A 26,317-nucleotide genomic window follows, 5' to 3' on the forward strand; every position below is an offset into this window, starting at 1 on the left:
CGACTCATCTGCATACATCAACAGCAGTCTTCCCACTCATAAGAGAAGCAGGAAAAGGGAAGAAAGATTTCAAACAAGGTGCACTAGCACGAACTTGAAGGATCGTCCAACTAATTAGTGCACTGACGTAGCTATTCGCAGTAGTTGATAGTTGTGCACTTGTGCTAGCTCCTGATTGTGTGTTGTCCATTCAAATGATAATAAGTATATACTAGAAACACAGCGCGGCTTTGCCAGTACACTGTCAATATTAGCAAGACCAAACATATTAATCCCACTTGGCAGCTGTTGGAGCTCCGTTTTTCTTGTTCTGCCTTGTAAATTTTACCTTCGCCCCTCTGGGCGTTTCCTACTTTTCAATATAACATGCAGCTCTCCTGCAGGTTCATTAAAAAAACAGATTAATCCCATGTTTTAATGGTTCCATAGCCTATTCTGAGTATATAGTTAGGTGTTGCATACGTAGGATGATCATATTGCAAAAGGACAATGTTGTGTAATAATAAAAAGGTAAATTTGTCACCTGAGTTAAAAACTGATGGCCAGCTTAAGATTTGGGTCAGAAAATTCCGTCTTGTGCATTGTTATTGTTCTGGAGCAACTCGATGTTTCATTAGAGTGTTGTTCCTAGTATGGAAGCATTTTCCTAGATCCAGCATTCAAGTGCACTTGTTGGCCTATCTCGCCCGACCCCTAGCAAGAAAATGTGTTTATCAAAGTGAAGTACCAGAGTGAACCAATCCATTGTAGGGAAACGGGTAGGCTACGCTAGCATCACTACCGCATAAATCCAAGATACTTGCGAGTAGAAGATCATAGATCAGTTACCACTAGACGCGCAGCGCAGCGGAAGAAGTCGCGCGTCGATGTAGAGGAAGTAGTCGATCACGTCCCACGAACCGAGCTCCTCGTACTTGATCCCAGCAGCCGATCAGCGCAGCAGTCGCAGCAGCGCCTCCACGGAGTCCACACGTACGGGGATGAAACGCCAGGCGTCGGTGTGCTAGCACCGCACGCACGGCAAGGGCGGCGGCCGAGAGAGAGGGAGGGGCGGCGGCTAGGGAGGTGGCGCGGCTCAGGTCATCGCCCCCCCTAGCCCCTCCCTCATATATATAGGGCGTACTAATGGGCTTCTATCTCATAGGCCCATTAGTAACCCTAATCCCTCTTGGATCAATATCCACTTGGGCCTTTAAACCGTATTGTGATGATGGGCTCTTGGGCATATCACCAACAATCTCCCACTTGCACTAGAGACAATCATACATGCAAGCTTTCCAACATTCCAAACCCCTTAAGTGTGTGACCCGTTAGGTTCATGTGTAGGTGGTCGTGATCGGAAATCATTTCCGAATCACAAGTCAATAGCGGCACCTAGCAGGGCATAGTGACTCACAAATACACATAAAGATCATATCGGCCGAACCATAGATATACTCATACACCGATCCCTTTGCCACACGATACCAGTCAAGCTCAAAGCGAGATGCGTGCCACCTTTGTGATAGCTCGACCATTCTCTCGATCTAATAGTGGATTCTATTCATAACTAACCTTTAGTCATCATGATTAACTCTTTAATCACTTTGGCATGGCCATGCACTTTCAAATCCAACTATCTCGAGGGGCCCAGAGATATCTCTCCCGTTATCTAGGAGGGGCAAATTCCATCTTGATCCGCTCACATCCCATTCCATGTTTCATGACATACCTGTAAGCTGCTTTTGTAACTACCCAGTCACGGAGTAGCGTTTAGCAGCCCCAAGATGCACCACTACACACAGTGAGAAACAATGGCGATCTCAGGTCTAAGGATTCAGTAGGTATAACACTCAAGAACAACTGATGGCACATACAAAATAACAATCCCAACATTGTCTTGGAGTGGGTCAATCCAACACCATGTTCACCAACATGTGTCCACATCATTAATCCGATATCTCCATATCCATGATCCGTGAAACATGATCATCAATTAATGCATGTGCTAGTCTCAACGTCGTTGTTGTCCCACACAACGACATAAACTAGGGATAATTTAGAATCATATCATTTTCAACAAAGAGTTTCACGAACAAGTCACATACTTGATAATCAATGTAAAATAATCATCCATGGAACAAATAACAATTATTTATCATTACATAAACATACTCATGACACAAAATCTCCCACGCACACTAGAATCACTGATGTAAGTATCTAATACCCATAGATCTCATGTGCGCCTCATGCTTTGGTTGTGGGAGAGGCTTCGTCAACGGATCAGCAACGTTTGAATCCGTGTGCACCTTGCAAACCTTCACATCACCTCTCTCAACAAAGTTACGGATGAGGTGATACTTTCGCAGTATATGTCTGGACTTCTTAGTTGTTCTAGGCTCCTTTGCTAGTGCAACGGCACCACTATTATCACAATAGAGGTCCACTGGACTGGACGCACTAGGAACAACACCCAAGTCAGAAACAAACTTTCTGATCCAAACAGCTTCTTTTGCAGCTTCGGAAGCTGCAATATACCTCTGTCGTCGAATCAGCCACCGTATCTTGCTTGGAACTCTTCCAGCTCACTGCCCCACCATTGAGGCAGAAAACAAAACCGGATTGCGATTTGGAGTCATCTTTGTCTGTTTGAAAACTAGCATCGGTGTAACCCTTTACAAGGAGCTCATCTTCGCCTCCAAATATTAGGAACATATCCTTAGTTCTTCTCAAGTACTTAAGGATACTCTTTACAATTGTCCAGTGAGGTTCACCGAAATCTGACTGATACCTGCTCGTAACACTTAGAGCAAAGGAAACATCTGGGCGCGTGCAAAGCATAGCATACATGATCGACCCTATGGCTGAAGCATAAGGAATCGTACTCATCCTCTTTTGCTCATCAGGTGTCGTAGCACACTGACTCTTGCTTAGAGTAATGCCATGTGACATTGGCAAGAAACCTTTCTTGGAATCTTGCATATTGAACCGATTCAATATCTTGTCAATGTACGTGTCTTGGCTCAATCCAATTAGCCTTTTTGATCTATCTCTATAGATCCTAATACCCAGAATATAAGCCGCCTCTCCTAAATCCTTCATCGAAAAACTCTTTTTCAATGAGGTTTTAACGGCTTCAAGCATTGGAATATTATTTCCGATCAGTAATATGTCATCCACATATAGGACCAGAAACACAAGTGCGCTCCCACTAGCCTTTTTGTAAACACAAGGCTCATCTTCATTCTTGATGAAGCCAAACCCTTTGACTACTTCATCAAAACGAATATTCCAACTCCGAGATGCTTGCTTCAATCCATAGATGGACCTCTGAAGCTTACATATTTTCCCAGCATTTTTAGGATCGACAAAACCTTTAGGCTGTGTCATATACACATCCTCACTTAGATGTCCATTAAGAAAAGCGGTTTTGACATCCATTTGCCATATCTCATAGTCATAATATGCGGCAATTGCTAGGAGAATCCGAACAGACTTTAGCATTGCGACGGGCGAAAAGGTTTCCTCATAGTCAACACCTTGAATTTGTCGGAAACCTTTCGCCACCAATCGTGCCTTATAGATGTGAACATTTCCATCCATGTCTAATTTTTTCTTAAAATCCACTTACAGTCGACAGGTCTTACACTGTCAATCTGATCGACCAAGTTCCAAACTTGATTATCATGCATGGATTTTAACTCGGATTCCATGGCTTCAAGCCATTTGTCGGAGTCGGGTCCCATCATTGCTTCTTTGTAGGTCAAGGGCTCATCATTTTCCATCAATAATACATGGCGCTCCTCCGTAATAAGGAGGTTGAGCTTATCAGTAGCGCGACGTGCCCTTATAGACCTTCGTGGGGCTGGTGCCTCAACTACGGGTTGTGCAACATCTTGCACATCCCGTGGATCTTCAGTGGGTGCTGAAACAGTTTCGGTTGTTTCCTGAATTTCTTCAAGTTGCACCTTGCTCCCACTAAATCCTTTTGAGAGAAACTCCTTTTCTAAGAAAACACCATTGCGAGCGACAAACACTTTGCCTTCCGCCTTATTGTAAAAATAATATCCTTTGGTTTCCCTAGGATACCCCACAAAGAAACATTTGTCTGACTTTGGAGTGAGCTTATCTGACATCAAACGTTTGACATAAGCCTCACATCCCCAAACTTTGAGAAAAGATAATCCGGGACGCTTCCCAGTCCATATCTCATATGGTGTCTTCTCAACAGACTTACTTGGAACCCTATTCAGTGTGAACGCAGCAGTTTCAAGAGCATAACCCCAAAATGACAATGGAAGATCAGCTTGGCTCATCATGGACCTAACCATGTCCAACAAGGTTCGGTTCCTCCGTTCGGATACCCCATTCCATTGAGGCGTTCCGGGCGGAGTTAGCTGCGGAATAATTCCACATTGCTTCAAATGATCACCAAATTCAAGGCTCAAATATTCTCCTCCACGATCAGATCGCAGAAATTTAATTGTCTTGCCTAATTGATTTTGTACTTCATTCTGAAATTCTTTGAACTTTTCAAACGATTCAGACTTGTGCCTCATTAAGTAGATATAGCCATATCTACTAAAGTCATCAGTGAAAGTAATGAAGTACTGAAAACCACCTCTGGCTATTGAGCTCATTGGTCCACATACATCGGTATGTACAAGTCCCAACAAGTCACTCGCCCTCTCACTCTGACCAGTGAAAGGCGCTTTGGTCATCTTTCCAAGCAAACAAGACTCACATGTGTCAAATGATTCAAAATCAAATGAGCTTAACAATCCATCTTTATGGAGTTGTTCAATGCGCTTCTCATTTATATGACCTAAGCGACAATGCCAAATAAAAGTGGGATTCAAATCATTTGGTCTAAGCCTCTTAGTATTAATGTTACAGACAGATTTATCCTCAAGATCAAGAACATATAATCCATTCACCAATGGACAATGAGCATAAAAAAATACCATTGCAAAAGATAGAACAACGTTTGTTCTCAATTACAATCTTAAAATCACCAACTTCTTCCAAACATGAAGAAGAAATAATGTTCTTGCTCAAAGCAGGAATGCAATAACAATTATTTAATTCCAAAACTAATCCGGAGGGTAGAGACAAGTGGTAGGTGCCGACCGCCAACACCGCAACCTTTGCGCCATTGCCGACCCGAACGTCCAACTCGCCTCTTGCAAATCTTCTAGTCTCACTTAGACCCTGCAACGATTTGCAAGTGTGAATCATCGATCCAGTATCAAATACCCATGATTCACTAGAAGATAATGCAATATTTATTTCTATAACATTTATACCTGAAGTGGAAGTCTCACTTCCCTTCTTCTTCTTCTTTTCTTCCAAGTACTTCTTGCAGTTCCTAGACCAATGTCCCTTTTCATGACAGTGGAAGCATTCATCTTCAGAAGTAGGGCCAGATTTGGCCTTAGGTGCTGGCTTTAGCTTAGAGCCTGAGGACTCACCACCGGAACTCTTTTCCTTGCCTTTACCTTTGGGATTAGGAGGCGTCCAACGCTTCCTCTTTTTGTTCCCCTTCTGAATCATCATCACATGATTGGGATTCTTCTTAATGCTCTCCTCTGCTGTTTTTAGCATCCCATGCAACTCACTCAATGTTTTATCCAAGCCATTCATCTGAAAGTTCATGATAAAAGGCTAATAGCTCGCCGGGAGCGATTGGAGAATAACATCAGTAGCCAAGTCTTGGTGAAGTTCAGAACCAAGTCTATCCAAAGTCTCAATGTAACCAATCATTTTGATCACATGAGGACTGAATGGGCTACCTTCTGCCAGCTTGCACTCAAACAAGGACTTTGAGATATTGAACCTCTCAGTCCTGGCTTGGTTCTGAAACATCCCATGCAGCCCCTCGATCATGGTATGAGCATCTGCATGCTCATACTGCTTCTGCAGATCAGGGGACATGGTGGCGAGCATCAGACAGCTGACATCAAGTGAGTCATTGCAGTGCTTCTCATAAGCTCTGCGATCAGCAGCAGTTGCATTGTCAGGGAGATCATCAGGATATGGCTGCTCAAGAACATACTCCTTTTTCTCTTGTCTGAGAACAATTCTCAGATTGCGGTACCAATCAATAAAGTTTGTTCCATTCAACTTTTCTTTCTCAAGAACAGAACGCAAATTGAAAGCGGAATTGTTACTGGCAGACATGATCTACAACATTAAAGTAAAGCAAGATTTCAGCACTAAGTTTATGTAAAGACTTTCATTAACTGATTTAACAAAAGACAACCTACTATATCAAAGTCATCTTCCCTCTAATGACATATAGTAGTTCAAGATCCATAATCACTAAAATTCTAGTGAGCTTTAGCATCACGGCTAGAAAAGTAGTGATACAGGTAAGTAACAAATTACTAATCACATCTCTATGTGACTCTTGTTTGTTGGGTGGCATCCAATGCCCCGGCCCCAACCCTATGCCTTAAAGCCCAAAACTGTTTTGATAGCTTTGCTGAGTAAACCAATACTATGCTTGTGAATGTCCGACATCCACCCTATACAAAAGTGATAGCTGAGGGTACTCTACTTTGGTAAACCTACCACACAACGATCAAAATTTATAGGTGCAGCTATTGGTAAAAGGCATCAAAAACTCAACCTTTTTTGAGGGAAGCTATTCTATCATGATTAAAGCATCCACCATATGTAAAAGCATGAAAGAATAGTATGACAGGAAAATAAACATCACAAGCATATAATCATATTATATTGTGAATAGTATGGCCTCTTGCATCACAATGGGCACCATCGCCATGGCTCCAAGGTGACCTCCATTGCCATCCGTCCTGTCTTGTGGTGATCATCATCGCCATCATGATTGAAGCCTCCATGAAAAGATACTAAGCTACTACATCTAATAGCTAGTGAAATAATTACATGAGGATTCAAACATCACAAGTCGACACGCAGGTCGTTATACAATAATGGTGCAACCTCAACCCGGTTGTGTTAACTTGCGACACGCAGGCCGGACAAATCATCACATACATCATCACATGACATTGAGGCCATACCATTCACATCACACCCTGCAAAAACAAGTTAGGCGTACGACGTGTTCTACCAAAGTAGCGCTTGAGAAGCCGCTACAGCGAGAAAGCAACAGAATTACACAGATCGCATCTATGGAATCCCTATGAAAATCTCATCAGAGTGATCGCATCACCTCAAATCCGAGCCATTCATAATGCCTCAATTTTCACTAGGTCAATCACCTTGACCGTGCAAACTTTGCACTTGAGAAGACTGCATCTACACATGACCTTGATCTGTTGGTTCAATCTGCTGACTATGCACACAGTTAGTCCCGATGGTGATTCCAGCCGGTAGGGACATGTCGTATGCATAACAGAGAAAGAACACAAACTAATCTTTTGTCATATGCCGCGCAATCAACTCGCTCCAGTTTTAACCCCTTATGACCAATTGATCTAATCAAACCGTGCAAAAGTAATAGATCCAATCTACTACAACAACATATCACCTATATGCAAAAGATCCAGACCAAAAACTACGCAAGATGGCTCTGGTACCACTGTAGGGAAACGGGTAGGCTACGCTAGCATCACTACCGCATAAACCCAAGATACTTGCGAGTAGAAGATCATAGATCGTTACCACTAGACGCGCAGCGTAGCGGAAGAAGTCGCGCGTCGATGTAGAGGAAGTAGTCGATCACGTCCCACGAACCGAGCTCCTCGTACTTGATCCCAGCAGCCGATCAGCGCAGCAGTCGCAGCAGCGCCTCCACGGAGTCCACACATACAGGGGATGAAACGCCAGGCGTCGGTGTGCTAGCTCCGCACGCACGGCAAGGGCGGCGGCCGAGAGAGAGGGAGGGGCGGCGGCTAGGGAGGTGGCGCGGCTCAGGTCATCGCCCCCCCTAGCCCCTCCCTCATATATATAGGGCGTACTAATGGGCTTCTATCTCATAGGCCCATTAGTAACCCTAATCCCTCTTGGATCAATATCCACTTGGGCCTTTAAACCGTATTGTGATGATGGGCTCTTGGGCATATCACCAACATCCATGAAGATATAAAGATTAACTATCACAATGCTAAGATGGCACCAAAATGCTAAGCAACATGCTACATGTATAGAACTATAGATGGCACTCAATCAGGTGGTCTTCTGCTCAGTTGTTTGATATCTTTGGGATCAGCTTGCATGCTCTGAAAGTTACAGTATAGTAGGAAGTATAGATCATAAGGTAAAATAGCAATAAAAATTTTAATTTGTGATACTTAGCCCACTCATTGTTTGCAGGAGTAGGTCACTTGTTTTTGCCAGGATTAACACGCTAGTAGTATGTGTTACTTGGTCAACTTTTCAATCTAGTAACTAAATTTGAGGTTCTGTTTATAGCTTCAATCCTTAAGGCCGCAATACTTTAAAAAAGGGCAAATTGCATATCTGCCCTCGTTTGTACCTACAACTGTATGTTTGCCCCTTCTTTTTAAGGTTTGCATGTTTGCCCCTATTTTTCAAGTGTGAATCATCCGTTTGCCCCTGATTTCCAATGGCGTCCACCGAGGCAGCTTCCAGCAAATAAAGAAAAAGGAAATATGGAAAATCTAGATAGGAAATGTCTCTCCTACCCCTGCTCTGTTGGCTCTCTCGTTGGGGGAGGACCGGCGGAGGTGGCAGAAGACTGAGGCGCTGGGGAAAGGCGGAGGGGCGAAGGGAGTGGGTGGGGCTGCCTGGGCGGCCGGCGTCGCGCGGGGGCCGGGAGGCCGCGCCCGCCCGCCGGCTTGAGGAGGAGCAGGCCGAGCCCATGGCCGGCGGCGGCGCGGAGGAGCGGGCGGAGCCCGTGGCCACCGGCGGCGCGGAGGAGCGGGCGGAGCCCGTGGCAGCCGGCGAGCATCTCCTCTCTCCTCCCCTGCACCCTCGTCCCGCGCTGGTGAGCGTCGCCTCTCCGCCTCTTCCCGCCTCGCCGCTGTCGGGGTGAAGACAGGGACGAGGCCCATGGCGCCGGCCGTGGGCCCGGCCCGCTCCTCCTCGCTGATGGCGGCTAGCAGGATCGGAGGTGGCGCGCCATCCCGCCGAGCACCTTGGTCTTCCCGCTCGACGCCAGCAGCTTGCTCTGCGACTGCCAGTGCACGCCGCCAGAGGTCCGGAGCTCGACCGCCAGCGCCCCTGCTGAATGCCAGCGCGCCGGCGGTGAAGGACCTAGGTTGGCGGCCGTGCGCGACGCGGAAGCGGTGGCGCAGGTCGCCCGCGAGGGCGGAGAAGGCAGCGACGCCACCGCCGCCGTCATCGCCGCAGCGGCCGGGCCGGTCCCGCGGGGCGACGGCGTCGTTGAGGGGTGCGTGGGTGAGGCTGCGCACTGGGGCCCGCTCCTCCAGCATCCAGTTGTACACCCGCGCGGCAGCGCTGGGCAAGGCCAGCTGCCTCCCAGTCCCACGCCGACGAGCGTCGTAGAGCGCCGCCTCATCCTCCGCCAGTGAGCGGATGTCTTTGACTCTTTGTTGCTGCTGACGAGTGGGTCCCACAAGGGCATATGTGTCTTTTCAACTGCCATTTAATACCGTCACCGGCTCTTAACAGAATAGGGGCAACTGGAAGCTTCAGATTCAAAAAAAGGGGGGCAAACATGCGAAGTCAAAAAAAGGGGGGCAAACATGCAATCAGAGGACGAAATGAGGGTAGTTTTGCAATAGCCCCTTCAAAAAAAAAAGGATTGAAAGTGTGCAAACAGTGCTTCTGTAATCCTTATAGGTTTAAACAACCATTCAACGTGTTACTTACCGTCAATTTGATGATGTTCCTGTGTGAAATATTGATGTATCGGTAGGAAATTAATATAATCTTTGAGTGTCAAATACCGGTGTATTTTCACTTTATACATTCGCAGAAATCAAATAATTACTACAATTCATAGTAATTTCACTTGTTATATTTATGGTTTTGTTGTCGTGTTTTTCATTCTATCATAATTGTTTCTAGCAATTGATGGGTATTACGGTTGCTAGAGATAAAGAGGCTAATTTAACACTCAGATTTTATTTTATTGTTTCATGCTTCTATTTGTAGGAAGTTTATTTGACACTCAGATTTGGGCAGAAACTGCCGAATTTCAGAGTAGGTCGAGCTAATGTCATTGTGGAGTCCGGTGCCACGTTAGCTAATGAGTCTGCCCTATGCCCGTTTGGACCTCGATGAGACCCAAACATAGTTTAGGGACTGGGATAGTCACTTTGAGACTTTAGGGACTGGGATGACATAGCGTGACAAGTTTAGGGACCGGAGATGGATTTTACTCATTGATAAAGGAGGCAGAAGTAGAGAAACTGGTGAAGTAGAATTTCCATGCATGTTCGTCTTTGTAACACAGTCAGATATGAAACCTCGTCACCATTAATCAAGTTTCGTTATCACATAATATTAGTAGTCTCTTTTTACCACATTAATCAGCCCCGTACCGAACGTAACATTTGGTCACCAAAGCTCGCGGAGAGAAAACCCGGAAAAAAATAAAGAGTTTCAGGCGTGATTATTGTAGGGGTAGCAATATTTTAGTATGCTGTAGTACACTTTTTAGTTGCCCGTTGCTTAGGGGTGTATCCGCGTATGGTTCTACATATTTTAATAGAAAAGGAAAAAAAGTGTCCAAGTTGTGTATTGATCCTTGTTGGATCTGCTAGTGGATCAACTATGCGGGAATAGAAGGCTAGGTGGCTGATGTTAATCCAATGGCTATGGTTGATTATGGTTTAAAATAGAAGGACAGATGTTTCTGATTATTGTGGGATTTTCTAGATTCTTTCTTTTTTTCTAAAGCGTCTCGTAAACAGTGCATCTTTTTAGACCTCTAATTAGTAATAGTAAGATTATTCAAAAACGTACCAGACTACTAGGCTTAAAATTCTAAACTCCCATTGCATATATGTAAAGATGTAGCTAGGTATAGAACCAGAACACGCAACACCAATTGATACATGATCTAGCAATTACGACACGATTTCTGGTACCTCCGCGCCCACCAAACTTCTTGGGCTCGCAGCGCCTGGGGTCGGCGACGAGGAGGGTGCGGTCATAGCGGCCGAAAGATGTCCTTGACCTCCTTCTTGGTGGCCTCGTCGACGTACTTTTGGCTGTGGGTGTCGCCCTTCACCTAGATGAGTCCATGCCTCGGCCACGGCCATCTTCTTCCGTCTTGGGGTTCAAAACCAACCGTAATGCAGAAGAAGCAGAATCAATTCAAGATAAACAGAAAAGGAAAAGATATAAAGGTGAAATCCGAACAATGTCTCACCGGCCACACATTTCGCCCAACAGGTGGTGTGCATCGCCAATTGCCGTGTTCACGCGGCCACCTAGCCATGCCTTGGCACACCCACCATACCATGGCTAGACGTGACCACCCTTGCATAGTTGTGCCACCACGCGCAGACGCCGGGCCGCGCCATGGCAGAGGCGGCAACCGGCAAGTCCGAGGCTGGTCGCCCCTGGCTTGCTCCATCTCTCCAGGAGCATCCATAATCCATTAGCTAGCTTGTAACCGAGCAAGCAGAGAAGAATGTTTTCTCCCTCTTTTCTGAAACCGCAATGAAATATTGTTTGTGAATGAAACCAAACAAGCACTGCTTGTTCCAGCAAATACGCTGGATCTGAGAAAACAGGGCTGTGTGGTGGATACAGTACAATACAAACAACCGAATATGGAGAACAAACCGTGCAGGTGCAGCTCAGCAGATTGCTTCATGGTGCGAGGCAGCAAAGGAAGCTCTCGCAGGCTGCCTGCTTGAGTACACAGGCAGGATCGAAGTAGTTAGACAGAAAACTAACCAGTGCATCTCTTTGTGGCAAAGCAGAGGCCACTCGACGAAATCAACTTCAAAGGTTGCGATGGATTGGTTGACGTCATACAGCGTCAAGATCTTGATCTACCTCTTCACCCATGCAGATGCAGGTCTTTCATCTTGACCGACAGGCTGATCAGGGCTCCCGCTTAACCCTCAATTAATAGGCAAGCAGTAATTAAAATTCACGTAGAAATTATCGTTTATTTTGTTATGATTAGTTTTATCGTTAAAGATAGTTTGAACATGAGATATTTTGTTAAAGATAGTTTGAACAGAGAAAGGAAATTAGGACTATATGTTACAGGAATTAATTAAAAGGAAAAGAAGAACGGGATGCATCCTCAATTCGCGGGCCGGTGGCAATTACCCCGTAGCATCTGCTGTGGGCATGGAAGGGAGAACTGACTGACATGTTCATCAGATGAGCAATTAGATTAGCCGATGTAGTCCATGATTTTGGTCTATTGATATCCAACAAAATTGGATCTATACTCAACAATTATCTAGAATATGCACGCGGAAGTGAAATTGGAGATTAGAAATCAGTAAATCAAAACCAAATCGAAACAATATATTCCTATATGACGGGATTTCCTCCAACGCTACAGGCACATAGATTAGAAATTAGAGGGGGTGCGGAGGGGACTGACCTGCAGATCGGTGTGCATAGGACTCGCGAGCGCTGCCGCCGGGGACTCGCGCCGCCGGCCATTGCTGGGATGCTGCCTGGACGCCATAGGTGAGGAGCGCACCGTCACGGAGGAAGGCCGCCGCCGGGGACTTGCGCGGTCGAAGGAGAAGAGCGCCGCCGCCGGGGACTCACGCTGCCGCAGCAGGGAGAGGACCGCCGCCGTCTCCGCTTCGATGCCGGGGAACGGAGGACCCGAGGAGCACCGTCGCCGCCTCTTGTGGGTGCCGGGGGGATCTAAATGAGAGGAGAGAGAAAATTTAGGCGAAAATTAGGGTTGGACTCCTTTATATATCTACAATGTTATTTTACGGTTTTAATCTACACTACAAAAGAGTGAGTTTTGGTTAATCCACTGCGCTGGCCCAAGGGACCGGAAAGGAGTCGAAAGTGGTGAAAACCGATAGATAGAAAATGTTTCTGCCATTTGATGATTTTTTTCAAACCGATCTGCTCCGCCTACCCGCCCGCATACCCGCGCCTCTCACACGTCCGTAAATCAGGTGCATGTTTTCCTTCCACCGCATGGATGCCTGCGCCGCCGCCCATCAATCACGCCAGCAGCCAGCCACAACTTGCAGCGCATCGCCTCCGATCTCCGCACTCCGCTCGCCTTGCTCCTCCCCTCTCCCTCCTCGCAATCGCGCGTGTGCTGAACCAAACACTGGTGGAGAACCTGCTCTCCGCCATGGAGGGAGGCCCCTCAGATCCGCCCTCTGCTCCACCTCCTGCTCCGCTCAGGCGAGGGTGAGGGCGCGGCACCGGTATCCTCGGCGCTCAGGCCACTATGGCCGACATCTAGAGCCCTCAGAGTACAATCCCTTCACCAATCTCCTCTTTCCTGTTGCTCCATGCCCTCATCCCTCCAAGTTTCAGAATCCCACATTTCGATGCGCGAGGTCTACAACTGGCACGCTAGCCGGCCACATACAGGGGCAAGCGGCAGCACTGGTTGGCGCCCACAAGATCTGGTCCCTTGACCTTCGTGCCATCTTCACTGGTCCTAGCAGCTCACGCCGGTGGCCTAGCGGCTTGTTTATTGTTGCCTTTGCAGGTTGCTTATGTCGGCTGTCTGCATATCATCTGATCTGTTGCTTCTTTGACTTACAGTGCTTCATTCCGGTTTCAGCGGTAGCAGCTCTTGCCTCTGTTCAGGAACTGCCACAAACTAACCTTGGGTTCAGGTAATGCTCAATTCTAGAATCTATTTTCTAGCAACAGCAGCAAGGGATTGCTAGGTTCACTAACCATAAGTATATAGCATAATTGCTTCTGATAGTTTATTTTTTTTCTAAATTCTAAGTTATATTGTTCCATATCTTTTCTTACTTTGGTATTCTAAGTTATATTGTTCCATATCTTTTCTTACTTTGGTATTCTAAGTTATATTGTTCCATATCTTTTAGACTGCAAGGTCATGGCTTGGGTCGGACATGCTAACATTCAGTTGGTTTGTGTGCAGTTCAGTGTTTTTTGGAGCCTACTAGGATGCCTGTGATATCACTATAGCATGTCACCCATTTCTGAAAGCCTAAATCATTTTTATATTATATTGTTTGGCTTATTTTCATACCCTTTGTCTTTAAACCTGCAATTACGATGGTCCAAGCTGTCATTTATTCTTGCAGTTGTTTGAGTAAACATCTAATATTTGGTTATTTCTCTAACTTGGAGATGATCTGTAAATAAGGATGTCAACTACTTAAAACTAAAAAATCATAAAAAAATTGAGGCACTTAATTAGTTGACAGTTGAAGAATCCATAGAGGAGGATTTTTCTTTATAATGAAGACAATTGCACCATTATTGTTTAATTGTGCGGCACACTGTTGGCACTTGGCACCCAGTTGAAACCTGCGGCACACTGTTGGCATCAGGAAGATCGATACCTGTTGTTTCAGTCATTGCACTACCACATCTTGTAAGGTAACTAACTCTTGTCACGATCGCTGCATTTGAGGATGAATCGAGAAGGTCGAAATAAGTCTGACTGAAATTGCTCTGAAGTTGGCCTTGTAGTTTAAAGAGGTTCTTGATATCACGGATATTTTTATTGTTTGCCATTCCATTACAGTGGGGGTTCCTTTCACTCTGTGCCAAATTTGCAATTAAGACAGAAGGAGTGTTCCTAGAACCTGTTGGAAGTAATTCCCAATTTGGAATGATTTGCATGTCAAACCATAAGGTTCTGTAGTTCCTCATCTTCAGTGAGTATGTTAGAACTAAAATCTTTGCCGCAAGGTATATCTTTTGTTATTGTTCCTCTTCTCAGATTGTTGTGTTATTTCAGATCATTTCAAATCTATATACAGAATAGATGCATATCTTTACAACTCTGCAATGTTAACTCTGTCCTTTAAAAGTAGTGCCGTTTAAAACAATTGCAAAATAAGAAATGTGGATTACCCCCTACGGTCTATGGCCATCAGGAAATCAAACTGTTATGATTTACCATTTGCTAAATTTGGTGTAGCCTGGTTCAATTTTTGTGTCCTCTTTTATTAGTATGCAAACAGGGCCTTTTGTGATAATTGTTATCTCAAGAACCCAGTCCAGTAGCTATATTGCCAATTTATATGCTGTGAATTGTAATTGCCTCCACATAAATAGTTCATGATATTATGCCTAAATGCGACTGTTATTTTTGTCTACAGGGTGCCAAATTGAATAGCTGCCGCAGGGCTTGCACGGGTCCTGGAGAAGCTTGGGATATATTGCGACGTTGAGCAGCAGTGAACGGAGGATCATTCAAGCACCACACTAAATTACGTGAATGCATGAAGATTACAATGGGAATATGGTAGGAGACTAGGTATCTAAGTTAGTGGCCGTAAAGCATGCAGGTAACTGTTAATGAATAGGTGCTGCGAGATGTAAATGAAATGTGGACTGTGAGAATAGGTTCTACCCTGATGTATAAATGAAATGTGGATTGTGATAATGACCTTGACCGCAAGAAAGCATATCTTTTCTCCAACTCAAATTAGCTGTTATTGGCCACTTTTGTTGACAGTTTTAGAAACCAGTTTGATTATCAATGATTCAATATTATGTACATTTTTTATTGTCTTGATACTTATATAGCATATGCATTGTCATATATTCAAATAATTTTCTTACATGTGCATGCCGCACGTGCATGACAACTAGTTAGAGTTTTACAATCCTGTTTAAAGATTTTCCGGTTGTGGGGCGGTGGACATGCAGAAGATAAGATGAGAGGCAATTTTACTGCTGCGGGAGGATTTTACGGTTGCGGGTGGTTGAATCTGTTGGATGGTGCGTTGAATAGTTATTCAACACCCCAGGAGCTAAATAGTGATACTATATATATATATATATATATATATATATATATATATATATATAAGACGGATGATTCAAAGTTGCAAAAAAAGTCAACCGCGACAAATATTTAAATTCGGAGGGAGTAGAAAAAAAGGGCCCATGACACACCTCAATCAATCCGCACATCAGGGATGTGCGAAATGGGGTGCCAGTCCTTCCCCTTTCCTTCCTCATAGCGCCTCGCCAGATCAGGACGCTTCTTGATCACCAATTTCTTCAGAGTGGTGAGGCATTTTATACCCTCTGGCAAGGATTTTATTCCCTGATAGTCAATGATCTCCAATTTCTTCAGAGCGGTGAAACCTTTTATGCCCTCTGGCAAGGATCCGATTCCTCCTAACCTAGAGATGCATAGCTTTTCAAGGGAGGCCAGGCTTTCCATCCCCTGCGGAAAGGATGTGATGAGTGGGCAGCTGTCGATGCATAGCTCTTTAAGGGACGTGAGCCGGCACATGGATTCGGGAAAGCAAGCCAGCCCATCCAACCCAGAAATGTGGAGTTTGCATAGAGCACAGAGATCTCCCAGCCATTCAGGCAGCTCATGAAGTGCATGACATGCATGAATCCTGAGATCCTCAAGTGATGTGAGATGCTGATGCTGCAGCGATTGGGGAAGGCTCTTTATTTTGGGCAGCCATTCAACATGTAGAGTTCGAAGAGAACAGAGCTCGCCCAAGCATTCCGGCAACTGCTTAAGTCCGTCGCACATTCCTATCCGTAGCACCTGGAGGGATGTGAGTTGCCCCATTGCTTGAGGAAGGCTACTAAGGCGACAGCAGTTCAGAATGTTTAGCTCTTGTGGATATCGAAGCTCCCCTAGCGCATTATCAATGAGAAAAGTCTTCAATAATTCCCATGCTGTCATGTGTTGCACCACCTCCCACTCACGTCCGGTGTTTTGTAGGTGGCTATGATAGAAGTATGAATTGGACCTCTCGAAATGGAATTGGCTGTGGTAATTAGATTCTGTGATCCACTTCCCAGCACACTCGGAGAACTTCCAATGCTTCAGGTGACAAGACAAAGGTAGGAATGTCTTGATCTTCAATGTAAGACAATTTGATATATTCAGACATGTCAAGCAATTACCAACTCGGACCTGTCCCGAGTGAGGTGCACAATTGCTGCAGTTTCCTCCCTCTTCTCCATCAGACATGGTCCTCTCTGCTACCAACCACACTTCTTCCAATCTAGGTAGATCATCCATTAATAACTTCACCAGTGAAGGAAATGGGCCACAGCTTATGCTCTCAAGAGAAGGCATCTTGTGCAGCTCAAGCTCCTCCAGACAAGGAAGTTCCACAAGCCCTTGTAGATGCTTCAATCCTTGGAAATCAGATAGCTTCATCGCCCTCAAAAATTGGAAGCAAGCTTGCCCCTTTACTTCAGTACCAACAACCTGATTATGCATCCACCATGCATATTTCTCGCCTGAGTACCCACAAATTTCTAGCTCTTTAATCCCAGCTGGCGGTTCTAGGCCATCAAGTACAGCCTCCTCCAACATAGTGTCCACCTTTTCATTAAAGAAAAACTCAGTGTTCACCTCACCTTTCTGATGCATCTTCCATTCTAGGTTCAACCTCTGTAAATTTGTCTTCTCTTTCAAGCATGCCTTATGTGCATCATCTTTCTCCAACACATGTGAAATACCTCTGATAATTAGACCTTCACTATTCCTACCTACATTTGCGAGCTCTGATATTCCAGCAAACTTTTCACCGTTACCACAACAAATAAGGGCAACTTTTGTAGTTGACTGCTGAATTGTCCAATGCCTACAGGCATCCCTCTCAATTCTTCACAATCTTTCAGGTTCAAAACTTGAAGCCTCTCAAACTTGACAATGCCATCAGGCAGCTCTACCAGCTTCCTACAGCCTTCGAGGTTCAAAACTTAAAGCTTCTCCAACTTGCTAGTGCCTTCAGGTAGATTTACCAGTTCCCCACAATTTTCCAAGTTCAAAACATGAAGCTTCTCCAAGTTGTTAATGTCTTTAGGTAGCTCTACCAGCTGCACACAATATTCTAGGTTCAAAACTTGAAGCTTATCCAAATTTCCGATGCCTTTGGGCAACTCTACCAGCCTATAACAATTACGTAGACTCAAACATTGTAGATTTCTCAATTTTGTTATAACTACAGGTAGCTCCTTAATCTTGGTATGATCTAGTTTAAGAACTCTTAGCTTTTTATTTCTACCAATAGAATTTGGCAAGGCTGCAAGCTCCATGTACTGGCAAAGATAAATGCTTGAAAGCATATTACAGTCACCAATTGAATCTGGTAAAAACTTTAGCTTCATACACCATGATAGGTTCAGTGTTCTTAACTTTTGCAGCTTACCAATAGATTTGGGCAACTCGAGAAGGCTACTACATTCTAGATGCAGAGCTTGCAGGCTCCAAATATCTGACATAGTTTCAGGGAGTGATTCACATTGCAATCTTGACATCTCAAGATATTTCAAATGTTTTGTCTGAAATATGGCAGTGAGCACTGTTGTCGATAGATTATTGTTTGCAATGATACTGCACAAGTGCTTTGCATTCTTGGCCTTGTTGAATATTATATCATCACAATCACCACCATCAACATATATAGCACGTGCATTCTTGAAAAACATTCTAGGCAAAGGTTTTTTTGGCTGTTGAACTAAGGAAAAGTATCTGTGGTATTTTGTGGAACTGGTTGCATCCTTTGGCACATTAGTTGAAATTTGCTCATCCAAGATGAACTTGGCAAGATCATGAAGCAAATCATGCATCTCGCAACACACTCTCCCAAAATATTCCTTCACATCCTGGAGAAAAGAAACTTGCACAAGTGAATTGAAGCACTCGTCGCCAACATCCTCCAAGCAATTGTAACCATGAGTCAAACTAATCACATTGTGAGCAATCCATTGGTCAACCAATTGTTGTTTATCGAGCGGAAGGCCTTTAGGAAACAATGAACATATTGTGAAGCACCGTTTCAGATGGGATGGTAAATGGGAATAGCTCAACATCAAGCTTGCTAATACTCTATGCTCTTTATCCTCAGCATCTAGTAGATTACTGTCTCTCACGGCCTTCCATTGTTCTATACGTGTCTTGCCACGAAGGACATTTGCAAGAACTTTAATTGCAAGTGGAACCCCACCACATTTATTCACAATCTCTCTCCCAACTTCCAATAATTCAGAGTCCAAACCTTTTATGTCCTCACCAATGATCTGAGTGAACACAGTCCAGCTATCATCCTTAGACAAGGACAACAACTTCAACAGATCTGTTGATTCCACTGCTTCTGCAACATTTCTATTGCGACTTGTCAACAAAATACTACTTCAAGGTGCTCCTCTCTTTATATATAACATAAAATCTTCCCATTGACTTCGGCCCACAGTCCAGACATCATCTAATACAAGCAAATACCTCTTTCCAGTCAACGTATCTGCTATAGTTTGAATTATGTTCTGTATGGAATGATGTTCAGATTTTTGATAAGTAATGGCTTCAAACATCTTCATCATAAGCTCTTAGACATCAAATTCTTGAGGCACATGAACCCATATTCTTACTTCAAAATGATCCTTTACGGTGTTACCATCACCGAAAACAAGGTTAGACAAGGCAGTTTTCCTAGAGCCACCAAGCCCAATTATGGAGACTATCTTGATTATCTGTTGGTTATTTTTGTCCACTAGTTTAGATATTATTTCCTGCTTTTCTCGCTCACTTCCACATATTATTGATGCCACAGCAACATTTGGCACTGTTGGAATTGCCCTGGCAGTCCTGTTCATGTGTGGAACAGGATGATCCTTCCGGCAAACTGTTTACTATTGCACTGAAGTCAGTTCTTTGCTTCACTATTGCATCAAATCTCTTCTTTATAGCCTTGATCTTGAGGGCTGCCTTGAATTGAAACAGATATGATTTTGGTTTTGTGCAGAGACATTTTGACACAATATTGTTGGCAACTTCAGCTTCGTGCTTCTCAGCCTCTAGATGGAACTCATCAACAATATCATCAACGTCGTATGCGACGTGTTTCAATTGTCTGATGAAAAATTGATCATTATCCGTAGTTTTACATCCTGCTTTTTCTAGCCAGGAGCTGATATCCTCAAATCGACCCTTGAGATCCTGGAGATCCTTTGTCACACCCACTATAGAGCTGTACTGCTTCATCATCAATGGAGCTAACTTGTTTGCCAAAATTTTCAAAATTGCAGACACAGCAGCACCTTCGATACTGGCCATCATTTATTTTGAAAGTGTCTCCTTGCCCAAAAATCCTGCAGACCAAATTGAACATGAGCTGCTACTTTTGAAACAAAAAAAAATGATCTGCACAAACTAGCTGTACTCTCAATAAATTATGGGTTATGCATGTTCCAAACTAACTGAATCCTATGGCACTTTTTCATGCATGATTGTTTCTTTGTTACTTTGCTAACATGATGTATGACTGGCACCATCTGATAGACCTATATGAAACAGTAGTTGATGATATTGATGTCTGACCTGGGAAAACAGGTAGACTGCTAGCCTGAAGCTGAGCTCTTTAGCCTTTTAGTCTTTGAGCTGCACAACTGTGGCCGCAAACAGTCTCGTCTAGCCTTCTTGTTCCTGTTATCACATGAAACAAGAAGCATTATATATACGAGGGGATTTCATACTTTGGAGCATGTAAAAGAGAAAGGTAACAGTGTTTAAGATTAACGTACCATAGCCTCGATTCACAAAGGAGCAGATGAGGATCTCGAACAGATGGCTGATTAGTTCCTCAAGATGAACATACCATAGCCTCTAGCTCGGACGAATCAACTCTAATTACGTTTATTTCCTACTTGTGATGTGTGACTTCTGAGTTCCTGGATTCAGTACCTAACAATAGGCAGGATAATAATACATTTTTATTTGCTGAAAACAGTTGCACTGAAAGCAGAAAGTGTGGATGTTGATGGTAATTGACGAACTTAACAGGAGTATGGATCGAGCAAGAAAAAAACAAAACAAAGGACTTGAGTAGTCTTTGGTTAGAACAAAACATATACTAGGATAGTAAGCTAGTTGCATGAGAGTAATTACTTTTTTAGTTACTCTCTGTCATGTAACTAACTAAGCCAGATTGCACTCGTCTTACTGGTCCTAGCTAAGTCGCAACAGGCTTAATAATCATATTTGTAACCAGGGTATTGAAGCGGTTGTAATTGTGGTGTCAGGCCAATTGCAACTGAGCATATTCTCTAGTTGTAACTGGAATCGCTTTATTGGTCCTAGTTGCAACCGATTTAAAGATCCTAGTTGTAATTACTGGCTGCAGTGAAGCGGTTGCAGTCACGCACGGGATCTGGCCAATTGCGACTGAGTATATTGCTTAGTTGTAATTGCAATCGCCTCGTCGGTCCTAGATGCAACGGTTTTAATGATCTAGTTGTAACTGGGACATTGAAATAGTTTGTAGTTGTGGATGAGAACAACTGCAACTGAACATCTTACTATTATTAATTGGAGATGAAAAGGATGCACGGCTTACGAAGCGCTCTAGAAAAAGAGAAAAAAGTCTAGAAAATTCCACAATAATCAGAAACATCTGGCCTTCTAATTATATCCATGATTATTAGTAGCCAAAGGTGACCCATCTCCCATCGCAATCAATCCATGCATCGATTCCTCATAGAGGATCATTTAAATTCTCTTTATATATTTTCCTTATTATTAACACACCTGCCACCACAGTCAATCCATGCATCGATTCCTCACAGAGGAACATTTAATTTTTTTATTTTATTTTTACGTATTATTAAACCACCTCCCACCTCAATCAATTTATGCATCGATTGGAGGATCATTTATTTTTTTATTTTTTCTTATTATTAACCTATGTCCCACTGTATTCAACCTATAAATCCATACTTTTTGGAGGACCATTAAAAATCTTTTTTTCTATTTCTTCTTATTATTAACTTTCAATTAATCCATGCATTGATACATCTTGGAGGACCATTTAAAGTTTTACTTTTTTGTTGTGGTACAACATCTAGCCAGTAATATTAAAATAATTAGTGAAAATACTCAATAAACATAATACATAAAATACTTAGAAAGAACGAAAAACACAACAAAATAAATATTATACATACAATTTTATTAAATATAATAGACAACCAAACATTGAATCAAATGTTAGTTGTGGTTTATAGTTTTAGACCGATAGAGTAAGTATTAAATATTTTAAAAAACATATATCTATAGAAATAATTATTGCATTCATTCTATTTTTAAACAAATTCACAAACAACCCTATAAAATAGAACTTAAAGAAGCACAGTAAATTTATATATTCAAATTATCTATATTATAAGAGATGATTTAAGGTAACCCCTTTAATTGTATTTGAATTACCCACTTACAATATGAAATATTATTTAAAACAACCCTAAAATCTACATGTAATTTTTCACACATGTTTAATTTCTTTAATATAATCTTATAAAGTTAAATAGAAAACCATATTATATATTATAGTAAATAATCTACACACCCAATATATTCATATAAATTAGACATCTATGTCATTTTAAAATTAAAAAACTACATCTACATTTACCAGTATTAGCTATTATTAGAAAATAGATAAATAGAAAGTAACTAAATTAACAAAAGTTTAAAAGGAAATCTGGATTCGTACATCACCACAACAAGGATAAAAAAGTAGATGACATATTTAAACATAGATTTCAAGGTACTCCCTATGTTCCATGATAATTTATGTTTTAGAAATTCTCATACAGTTTAATTTAGTAAGGTTGAGTTAAGGCACATGTGTCCCCTTATTGACGTGTTACCTATGTTGATCACTTTCCTTATGTTATTAATCTCCTAACTTTTAGTTCCTATGGACAAATTTTAAATCGTAAAATAATATGTTAAGGACACATTTTGAAGGGTGAGAAACTATCAACGTAGATGATAAAAGTTATATAATTAATTATTAGTTTATCACAATCAATATAGAATACAAACTAAGAAAGCATTATTACAGTTAGAAAATGTGAGCGCGTGGACAGATGACAGAGAAAGAAAAAAACAAATATAAGTATTTTTATTAGTTGTATGTATTAAATTTATCCACAACCACCTAATTAATGTTTATATTTGTTATAGTTCTAGCCCGTGGAGGAGCACGGGTTGGTGGACTAGTATTGCCTAATTTTAAGTGAGTTACTTGCAACTATATGCACAGAAGAAATATAGACTAGTTGTAGCTAGCATACATGGGTCACACGATTTTCTGCCTATCTTTTTATGGCTGCAATAGGAGATTAAAAACTTGGCAAGTCTGTTTGTTTAGCTTGTACGCAAAACGTAATTATTGCAACAGGCTGCCATGCAATAAGCACATGGGACCGATAAACGCATGCTGCGTGCGTCGCGCTTTGTTTTGCAGAGACAGACGTGCGTCCATGGGACAGATGCTGGTCGGCTGGTGTTTTGCAGAGATGCGTGGTCAGCAGCAACAGAATCAGATGCGTGTACGCGCATTTTCTCATGCATATGTACATATGTATGTATGAGGAGATTTAGGACTTTTGAGCATGTCAAATAGAAAAGTAATGGTGTTTAAGATTAACATACCGTAGCTTCAACTCACAAAGCAATTGAATAGGATCTTGTGCTGTAATTATGATTTATGCCTTTTGAGCTTTCAGCCTTCCGTAGATGAGAATTGGGAGAACGATGTGGTCGATTAGTCTCTGAAGATAAATAGCCTCTAGCTTAGAAGAACCAAGCATTATCACGTAAGTTTCCTACTTGTGATGTATGACTTGTGAGTATCCTGCCTTCAGTACCTGACAATAGCCACCAGATCAATAATCATCAGTGTTTGTTTGCTGAAAATAGTTGCATTCAGAGCAGAAGGTGTCAATGTTGATTGTAAATTGATGAACCTCAATGGAGTATGGAGCAAGAAAAACTAAACAGAGGACTTGAGCTGTCCTTGGTTAGAACAGAAGATGTACCAGCTGAGCTCAAACGTATTCGTCCTCTCCTCTGGCTACGTATTGTACTTATGATATATGACTTCTGAGTTTCCTGCCCCTAGTACCTGATAATGGGCAGAACAATCACCAGTTTTGTTTGCTCAAAACAGTTGCAGCGAAAGCAGAATGTGTATATTCATTGATCGTGGGAGAAGAAATCGACCAACTTTGCTGGAGAAAGAAAAAATGAACAGAGGACTTGAGATGTCATTGATTAAAACAGATAAAACATGTACCAGGAGCTCAGATCTGCTGCTTCTGGCTATGCCACCTGCAATCGCCAGATGTATTCCTCCAATATGGATATACTCTTATATATGTACTGTCTTTGGATCTTAAGAAAACCCAAGCATGTGTTTAACGTCTATATATATTTTAATCGAACCAAGCAACATAGGTGTACGTTTACAACGTACGAAATTCAAGTTTTTTAAACATATGTTTTTATAAGCACATGTATTTGTACCAGTCAAATAATGTAAGTTTGTTACGAGATCAATAGTCTATTATCTCAAGATGTGCCACGGAATGTTTTGTGAAAATTTAATTTGTAGATGGCTCGTCGGTGGATGTATACCATGAAAAGGACGGAGAGGGCTTTCCGTGTTGAATTGGATAAATTCATTGATGTTGCGAAGATGGATGCGAGGATCAAGGGGGTTTCCGGTATATGTTGCCCTTATAGGAAGTGTAAAAATCTGAAGGTCTGGGCAGACGCAGTCACCATCAGGTCACACGTGATCATTGAAGGATTTGTTGATGACTACTCCACTTGGATCCATCATGGAGAGCATGACACTCCTTCGGAACTACCAGTAACCGATCAAGGAACATACGGGTTTATAGGATGTGGAGATGCGGATGATAGTGAAACATTCTTCGATGCCGACCTTCACATGACGTGTTCTCATGTTGATGGAAATGATGACGGCGGTGGTGGATACATAAGCATACCTTCGGGGAGTTTAGAAGGCCAATATGGTGATGATGATAGTGATGCAGATGAGCTGGAACAAATGCTGAAGCACTTTAAGGCGGATGTCCTTATTGGGAGCGCGAAAGGGTTAGAGCATTTCAAGGTGGTAGAGGATGCAGCACACCATAGCATGTACGAGAAAGGGGGTGTCCAACTCATTGGTCTGAGCTACGGTTTGTACTCGAGCTGTTGATTCTGAAGGCCAAGTACGGATGGTCTGACTCTAGCTTCAACGATCTGATGAAACTCTTATCCTGGTTGCTTCCGAAGCCTAACTTTGTGCCTGAGAACATGTACCAGGCAAAGAAGATTATTAGCCCATTCACAATGGGAATTGAGAGAATACATGCCTGCCCGAACTACAGGATACTATATCGAGGGGAAACATTTGGGAAACTAGAGAAATGTCCAACATGTGGCACTAGTCGTTACAAGCAGAATGACATTTACAAGGACGACGATCAAGCATCCTCCAAAAGGAAGAAGAGCAAGAAAAAGGGTGTGCCTGAACCTTCCGAAGAAGATACATGCTTAGGCATAGACGAGAACAAGAGGAGATTCCCCAAATTGGTTATGTGGTACCTCAATCCAATCGACCGCTTAAGGCGTATGTTTGCAAACCCTCGAGAAGGAAAGCTGATGTGTTGGTGGCATGAAGAGCGGATTCAAGACGAGGGTAAGCTTTCACACCCAAGGAATGTGAGGTTTGCACTAAGGACAGATGGAATGAATCCTTTTGGGGAAAGAAACAGCATACACAGCGCATGGGCAGTTATATTGACCATATACAACCTACCGATTTGGCTTTGCCAGAAGAGGAAGTTAATAATGTTGTGTATTCTGATACAAGGGCCAAAACAATCGGGCATTGATATAGATGTCTTCCTTGAGCCATTGATGGCTGATATGGTGAAGCTTTGGAATGAGGGTGTGCGAATGTGGGACGAGTATGCTAAGGACCACTTCACATGCAGAGGAATTATAATCGTTACCATCAATGACTACCCTGCATTGTTCTCGATCTCTAGACAGATCAAAGGAAAGACGGGATGTTTAGTATGGCTGGATGGCACGATGTTTGTGTACCTGGATGGTTCAAAAAAAATTTGTGTATCTGAAGTACCGCCGGTTCCTTGTTGAAAGGCACAAATACCGCAGGAAGGTGTTCTACGCCCTCTTTGATGGTAAGGCAGAGTCAGGTTCAATACCAATAAGAAGACACAACAACAAATATGTTTTTGATATGGTAAGGAAGATTAACGTCAGCTATGGCAAGAAGATCAAGATAACTAAAGCCCCTATAGAGGGCGTGCCTTTCAAGAAGATGTCAATGTTCTTTAAGTATTTGCCATACTGGAAGGACTTGGAGGTTCCACATGCCGTCGATGCTATGCACATAAAGAAGAACGTGTTCGATAGCACTATCTATTTGTTGATGGATGTAAA

At 42.8% G+C, this 26,317-nt stretch overlaps 3 long non-coding RNA genes across 4 annotated transcripts; 1 reads left to right on the forward strand and 2 right to left on the reverse strand.

The window, feature by feature from the left end:
• Positions 1-209: 209 nt before the first annotated feature.
• Positions 210-12,533, reverse strand: LOC120694357. Of its 2 annotated transcripts, none has more exons than XR_005683456.1 (5): positions 12,473-12,533; positions 11,806-11,974; positions 10,989-11,554; positions 524-693; positions 210-377 (listed from the first exon to the last, which is right to left on the reverse strand). It is a non-coding gene; the product is annotated as an uncharacterized LOC120694357 (long non-coding RNA). The 2 variants fall into 2 exon arrangements; XR_005683457.1 differs by lacking the exon at positions 12,473-12,533 and adding an exon at positions 12,190-12,472.
• A 910-nt stretch (positions 12,534-13,443) lies between these two features.
• On the forward strand, positions 13,444-15,567 carry LOC120694358. Its single transcript, XR_005683458.1, has 2 exons — positions 13,444-13,694; positions 15,165-15,567. It is a non-coding gene; the product is annotated as an uncharacterized LOC120694358 (long non-coding RNA).
• A 4,112-nt stretch (positions 15,568-19,679) lies between these two features.
• Positions 19,680-24,159, reverse strand: LOC120694356. Its single transcript, XR_005683455.1, has 6 exons — positions 24,132-24,159; positions 23,875-23,960; positions 23,489-23,703; positions 20,575-20,734; positions 20,372-20,476; positions 19,680-20,142 (listed from the first exon to the last, which is right to left on the reverse strand). It is a non-coding gene; the product is annotated as an uncharacterized LOC120694356 (long non-coding RNA).
• Between the last annotated feature and the right edge of the window lie 2,158 nt (positions 24,160-26,317).

Source organism: Panicum virgatum, unplaced genomic scaffold (genome assembly GCF_016808335.1).
Source record: "Panicum virgatum strain AP13 unplaced genomic scaffold, P.virgatum_v5 scaffold_5141, whole genome shotgun sequence".
NCBI lineage: Eukaryota > Viridiplantae > Streptophyta > Magnoliopsida > Poales > Poaceae > Panicum > Panicum virgatum.